Source organism: Zonotrichia albicollis, unplaced genomic scaffold (assembly GCF_047830755.1).
Source record: "Zonotrichia albicollis isolate bZonAlb1 unplaced genomic scaffold, bZonAlb1.hap1 Scaffold_122, whole genome shotgun sequence".
Lineage (NCBI taxonomy): Eukaryota > Metazoa > Chordata > Aves > Passeriformes > Passerellidae > Zonotrichia > Zonotrichia albicollis.
Window position 1 is genome coordinate 140,001 of NW_027428349.1, and position 7,500 is coordinate 147,500.

The following is a 7,500-nucleotide window of genomic DNA, read 5'->3' on the forward strand; positions in this document are numbered from 1 at the left end:
GAGGCGGCCCGGGGACGGGGCGCCCCGACCCCGGCTCCGCAGCTTCACCGGGCGGGCGGACGGCCCGAAACAGTGCCCGCCGAGTGGGCCCCGGCTTAAGGCCAGGCACAAAAGGGACGAGGCGCCGCCGCCTCGCCCGCCAAGCGGCTCTCTCGAATCGCCTTTCACAGCCCTTCTCTCTCGGCATCCCGGGGGGATCCGGCCCCTCCGCTCGGCAGCCCTTCTCTCTCGGCATCCCGGGGGGAGATCCGGCCCCTCCGCTCGGCAGCCCTTCTCTCTCGGCATCCCGGGGGGAAACCGGCCCCTCCGCTCGGCAGCCCTTCTCTCTCGGCATCCCGGGGGGAGATCCGGCCCCTCCGCTCGGCAGCCCTTCTCTCTCGGCATCCCGGGGGGAGATCCGGCCCCTCCGCTCGGCAGCCCTTCTCTCTCGGCATCCCGGGGGGAGATCCGGCCCCTCCGCTCGGCAGCCCTTCTCTCTCGGCATCCCGGGGGGAGATCCGGCCCCTCCGCTCGGCAGCCCTTCTCTCTCGGCATCCCGGGGGGAGATCCGGCCCCTCCGCTCGGCAGCCCTTCTCTCTCGGCATCCCGGGGGAAACCGGCCCCTCCCCGCTGGCAGCCCTTCTCTCTCGGCATCCCGGGGGAAACCGGCCCCCTCCGCTCGGCAGCCCTTCTCTCTCGGCATCCCGGGGGGAATCCGGCCCCTCCGCTCGGCAGCCCTTCTCTCTCGGCATCCCGGGGGGAATCCGGCCCCTTCTCTCTATCTCTCGGCCTCCCGGGGGAACCGGCCCCTCCGCTCGCAGCCCTTCTCTCTCGGTCTCTCGGGGGGATCCGGTCCGTCTTTTCTCAGCCCTTCTCTCTCGGCCTCGCTCTCACTGTGCCAACTTCCCCGGGAGGGACGGGAGCCGGAGCCGAGCCACAAGGAGACTCGCCCCGGCTAGGCGGAACACTGGCTTTTTCCCTTTGCCGGCCACCTGAGTGCGGCTGCTCCTCTCCGCCTGAAACGTAGGCACAGCCTCAGCCAACCTACGGGGATGCGGCCCGTCACCTCGCTCCCATAATACGGGCAGATAAGTCCCAAGCCGCCGAGGCCTCCAAGAGGACCGAGGGAGATCGACCGGGAAGGGGCGCCGCCTCAGGCCGCAGCCTACGATGAGGTAGCCGGAGGCAGCCGACAACAGCGACCCCTTGGTGAACTTCCGCAGCCGGCCGAGACAACAGGTCTACCCGGCACCCGCCGCTATTTGACTAAGTCCCGCCGGCGCGAGGTAGACCTGGTGTCCCAGGGGCCGGGGTAGACCTGGTGTCCCAGGGGCCGGGGTAGACCTGGTGTCCCGGGCTCCGGGGTAGACCTGGTGTCCCGGGGGCCGGGGTAGACCTGGTGTCCGGGTCTCCGGGGTAGACCTGGTGTCCCGGGGGCCGGGGTAGACCTGGTGTCCGGGGCTCCGGGGTAGACCTGGTGTCCCGGGCGCCGGGGTAGACCTGGTGTCCCGGGCGCCGGGGTAGACCTGGTGTCCGGGTCTCCGGGGTAGACCTGGTGTCCCGGGGGCCGGGGTAGACCTGGTGTCCGGGTCTCCGGGGTAGACCTGGTGTCCCGGGCGCCGGGGTAGACCTGGTGTCCCGGGCGCCGGGGTAGACCTGGTGTCCCGGGCTCCGGGGTAGACCTGGTGTCCCGGGCGCCGGGGTAGACCTGGTGTCCCGGGCTCCGGGGTAGACCTGGTGTCCCGGGCGCCGGGGTAGACCTGGTGTCCCAGGGACCGGGGTAGACCTGGTGTCCCGCCAGATCCGGAGAAGACCTGGTGTCCCCGGCCCGAGAGCCAGCAGACCTGGTGTCCCCGGACCGAGACGGGGTAGACCGGCTGTCCGCGGCCAGAGACGGGGTAGACCTGGTGTCCCCGGCCCGAGACGGGGTAGACCTGGTGTCTGCGGCACAAGACGGGGTAGACCTGGTGTCTCCGGCCAGAAGCGGGGTAGACCTGTTGTCCTAGAGCCCGGGGTAGACCTGGTGTCCCGGGGGCCGGGGTAGACCTGGTGTCCGGGTCTCCGGGGTAGACCTGGTGTCCCGGGGGCCGGGGTAGACCTGGTGTCCGGGGCTCCGGGGTAGACCTGGTGTCCCGGGCGCCGGGGTAGACCTGGTGTCCCGGGCTCCGGGGTAGACCTGGTGTCCCGGGCGCCGGGGTAGACCTGGTGTCCCGGGGGCCGGGGTAGACCTGGTGTCCGGGGCTCCGGGGTAGACCTGGTGTCCCGGGCGCCGGGGTAGACCTGGTGTCCGGGTCTCCGGGGTAGACCTGGTGTCCCGGGCGCCGGGGTAGACCTGGTGTCCGGGGCTCCGGGGTAGACCTGGTGTCCCGGGCGCCGGGGTAGACCTGGTGTCCCGGGCTCCGGGGTAGACCTGGTGTCCCGGGCGCCGGGGTAGACCTGGTGTCCCGGGCTCCGGGGTAGACCTGGTGTCCCGGGCGCCGGGGTAGACCTGGTGTCCCGGGCTCCGGGGTAGACCTGGTGTCCCGGGCGCCGGGGTAGACCTGGTGTCCCAGGGACCGGGGTAGACCTGGTGTCCCGCCAGATCCGGAGAAGACCTGGTGTCCCCGGCCCGAGAGCCAGCAGACCTGGTGTCCCCGGACCGAGACGGGGTAGACCGGCTGTCCGCGGCCAGAGACGGGGTAGACCTGGTGTCCCCGGCCCGAGACGGGGTAGACCTGGTGTCTGCGGCACAAGACGGGGTAGACCTGGTGTCTCCGGCCAGAAGCGGGGTAGACCTGTTGTCCTAGAGCCCGGGGTAGACCTGGTGTCCCGGGGGCCGGGGTAGACCTGGTGTCCGGGTCTCCGGGGTAGACCTGGTGTCCCGGGGGCCGGGGTAGACCTGGTGTCCGGGGCTCCGGGGTAGACCTGGTGTCCCGGGCGCCGGGGTAGACCTGGTGTCCCGGGCTCCGGGGTAGACCTGGTGTCCGGGTCTCCGGGGTAGACCTGGTGTCCCGGGGGCCGGGGTAGACCTGGTGTCCGGGGCTCCGGGGTAGACCTGGTGTCCCGGGCGCCGGGGTAGACCTGGTGTCCGGGTCTCCGGGGTAGACCTGGTGTCCCGGGCGCCGGGGTAGACCTGGTGTCCGGGGCTCCGGGGTAGACCTGGTGTCCCGGGCGCCGGGGTAGACCTGGTGTCCCGGGCGCCGGGGTAGACCTGGTGTCCGGGTCTCCGGGGTAGACCTGGTGTCCCGGGGGCCGGGGTAGACCTGGTGTCCGGGGCTCCGGGGTAGACCTGGTGTCCCGGGGGCCGGGGTAGACCTGGTGTCCGGGGCTCCGGGGTAGACCTGGTGTCCCGGGCGCCGGGGTAGACCTGGTGTCCCGGGCTCCGGGGTAGACCTGGTGTCCCGGGGGCCGGGGTAGACCTGGTGTCCGGGGCTCCGGGGTAGACCTGGTGTCCCGGGCGCCGGGGTAGACCTGGTGTCCCGGGCTCCGGGGTAGACCTGGTGTCTTCGGCACAAGACGGGGAAGACCTGGTGTCCCGGGCGCCGGGGTAGACCTGGTGTCCCGGGCTCCGGGGTAGACCTGGTGTCCCGGGGGCCGGGGTAGACCTGGTGTCCCGGGCTCCGGGGTAGACCTGGTGTCCCGGGCGCCGGGGTAGACCTGGTGTCCCGGGCTCCGGGGTAGACCTGGTGTCTTCGGCACAAGACGGGGTAGACCTGGTGTCCCAGGGGCCAGAAGCGGGGTAGACCTGTTGTCCTAGAGCCCTGGGTAGACCTGGTATCCCGGGCGCCGGGGTAGACCTGTTGTCCTAGAGCCCTGGGTAGACCTGGTGTCCCGGGCGCCGGGGTAGACCTGTTGTCCTAGAGCGCTGGGTAGACCTGGTGTCCCGGGGACCGGGGTAGACCTGGTGTCCCGGGCTCCGGGGTAGACCTGGTGTCCCAGGGGCCGGGGTAGACCTGGTGTCCCGGGCTCCGGGGTAGACCTGGTGTCCCAGGGGCCGGGGTAGACCTGGTGTCCCAGGGGCCGGGGTAGACCTGGTGTCCCGGGCTCGGGGGTAGACCTGGTGTCCCGGGGGCCGGGGTAGACCTGGTGTCCCGGGCTCCGGGGTAGACCTGGTGTCCTCGAGCGCCGGGTAGACCTGGTGTCCCAGGGACCGGGGTAGACCTGGTGTCCCGGGCGCCGGGGTAGACCCGGTGTCCTCGAGCGCCGGGTAGACCTGTTGTCCCGGGACTCGGGGTAGACCTGCTGTCCCGTTCCCCGGGGTAGACCTGGTGTCCCAGGGCCTACCCCGGGGCCCGGGACACCAGGTCTACCCATGGTCCCAGGACACCAGGTCTACCCCGGGGAACGGGACACCAGGTCTACCCCGGGCCCTGGGACACCAGGTCTACCCATGGTCCTGGGACACCAGGTCTACCCCGGGGCCCGCGACACCAGGTCTACCCATGGTCCCAGGACACCAGGTCTACCCCGGGGAACGGGACACCAGGTCTACCCCGGGCCCTGGGACACCAGGTCTACCCCGGGGCCCGCGACACCTGGTCTACCCAGTGCTCTAGGACAACAGGTCTACCCCGGGGCCCGCGACACCAGGTCTACCCAGGGCCCTCGGACACCAGGTCTACCCCGGGGAACGGGACACCAGGTCTACCCCGGGCCCTGGGACACCAGGTCTACCCAGGGCCCTCGGACACCAGGTCTACCCCGGGGAACGGGACACCAGGTCTACCCCGGGCCCTGGGACAACAGGTCTACCCCGGGGCCCTCTGACACCAGGTCTACCCCGGGGAACGGGACACCAGGTCTACCCCGGGGCCCGGGACGCCAGGTCTACCCCGGGGAACGGGACACCAGGTCTACCCAGGGCCCTCGGACACCAGGTCTACCCCGGGGAACGGGACACCAGGTCTACCCCGGGCCCTGGGACAACAGGTCTACCCCGGGGCCCTCTGACACCAGGTCTACCCCGGGGAACGGGACACCAGGTCTACCCCGGGGCCCGGGACACCAGGTCTACCCCGGGGAACGGGACACCAGGTCTACCCCGGGGAACGGGACACCAGGTCTACCCATGGTCCCAGGACACCAGGTCTACCCCGGGGAACGGGACACCAGGTCTACCCCGGGCCCTGGGACACCAGGTCTACCCCGGGCCCCGGGACACCAGGTCTACCCCGGGCCCTGGGACACCAGGTCTACCCAGGGCCCTCGGACACCAGGTCTACCCAGGGCCCTCGGACACCAGGTCTACCCTGGCGCCCGGGACACCAGGTCTACCCCGTGCCCTGGGACAACAGGTCTACCCCGGGGCCCTCTGACACCAGGTCTACCCCGGGGAACGGGACACCAGGTCTACCCCGGGGAACGGGACACCAGGTCTACCCAGGGCCCTCGGACACCAGGTCTACCCCGGGGAACGGGACACCAGGTCTACCCCGGGCCCTGGGACAACAGGTCTACCCCGGGGCCCTCTGACACCAGGTCTACCCCGGGGAACGGGACACCAGGTCTACCCCGGGGCCCGGGACACCAGGTCTACCCCGGGCCCCGGGACACCAGGTCTACCCCGGGGAACGGGACACCAGGTCTACCCATGGTCCCAGGACACCAGGTCTACCCCGGGGAACGGGACACCAGGTCTACCCAGGGCCCTCGGAAACCAGGTCTACCCTGGCGCCCGGGACACCAGGTCTACCCCGGGCCCTGGGACAACAGGTCTACCCCGGGGCCCGCGACACCAGGTCTACCCATGGTCCCAGGACACCAGGTCTACCCCGGGGAACGGGACACCAGGTCTACCCCGGGCCCTGGGACACCAGGTCTACCCCGGGGCCCGCGACACCTGGTCTACCCAGTGCTCTAGGACAACAGGTCTACCCCGGGGCCCGCGACACCAGGTCTACCCAGGGCCCTCGGACACCAGGTCTACCCCGGGGAACGGGACACCAGGTCTACCCCGGGCCCTGGGACACCAGGTCTACCCAGGGCCCTCGGACACCAGGTCTACCCCGGGGAACGGGACACCAGGTCTACCCCGGGCCCTGGGACAACAGGTCTACCCCGGGGCCCTCTGACACCAGGTCTACCCCGGGGAACGGGACACCAGGTCTACCCCGGGGCCCGGGACACCAGGTCTACCCCGGGGAACGGGACACCAGGTCTACCCCGGGCCCTGGGACAACAGGTCTACCCCGGGGCCCTCTGACACCAGGTCTACCCCGGGGAACGGGACACCAGGTCTACCCCGGGGCCCGGGACACCAGGTCTACCCCGGGGAACGGGACACCAGGTCTACCCCGGGGAACGGGACACCAGGTCTACCCATGGTCCCAGGACACCAGGTCTACCCCGGGGAACGGGACACCAGGTCTACCCCGGGCCCTGGGACACCAGGTCTACCCCGGGCCCCGGGACACCAGGTCTACCCCGGGCCCTGGGACACCAGGTCTACCCAGGGCCCTCGGACACCAGGTCTACCCTGGCGCCCGGGACACCAGGTCTACCCCGTGCCCTGGGACAACAGGTCTACCCCGGGGCCCTCTGACACCAGGTCTACCCCGGGGAACGGGACACCAGGTCTACCCCGGGCCCTGGGACACCAGGTCTACCCCGGGGCCCTCTGACACCAGGTCTACCCCGGGCCCTGGGACACCAGGTCTACCTCGGGGTTAGGGTTAGGGTTAGGGTGTGGGTTGGGGTTGGGGTTGGGGTTAGGGTTAGGGTTAGGGTTGGGGTTGGGGTTGGGGTTGGGGTTAGGGTTAGGGAAACCAGGTCTACCCCGGGGCCCGCGACACCGGGTCTACCCCGGGGCCCTCGGTCACCAGGTCTACCCGGGGGTTAGGGTTAGGGTTAGGGTAAGGGTTGGGGTAAGGGTTAGGGTTAGGGTAAGGGTTGGGGTTGGGGTTGGGGTTGGGGTTGGGGTAGGGGTTAGGGTTGGGGTTGGGGTTGGGGTTGGGGTTAGGGTTAGGGTTAGGGTTAGGGAAACCAGGTCTACCCCGGGGCCCGCGACACCCGGTCTACCCCGGGGCCCTCGGACACCAGGTCTACCCCGGGGTTAGGGTTAGGGTAAGGGTTGGGGTTGGGGTAAGGGTTAGGGTTAGGGTTAGGGTTAGGGTTAGGGTTAGGGTAAGGGTTGGGGTTGGGGTTGGGGTAAGGGTTAGGGTTAGGGTTGGGGTAAGGGGTAGGGTTAGGGTTAGGGTTGGGGTTGGGGTTGGGGTTGGGGTTAGGGTTAGGGTTAGGGTTAGGGTGTGGGTTGGGGTTGGGGTTGGGGTTAGGGTTAGGGTTAGGTTTAGGGTTAGGGACACCAGGTCTACCCCGGGCCCTGGGACAATAGGTCTACCCCGGGGCCTGGGCTGCCGTAGCCTAAGTCCGGCGGCGGACACCAGGTCTACCCCGAGCCCCGGGCTGCCGTAGCCTAAGTCCGGCGGCGGACACCAGGTCTACCCCGAGCCCCGGGCTGCCGTAGCCTAAGTCCGGCGGCGGACACCAGGTCTACCCCGAGCCCCGGGCTGCCGTAGCCTAAGTCCGGCGGCGGACACCAGGTCT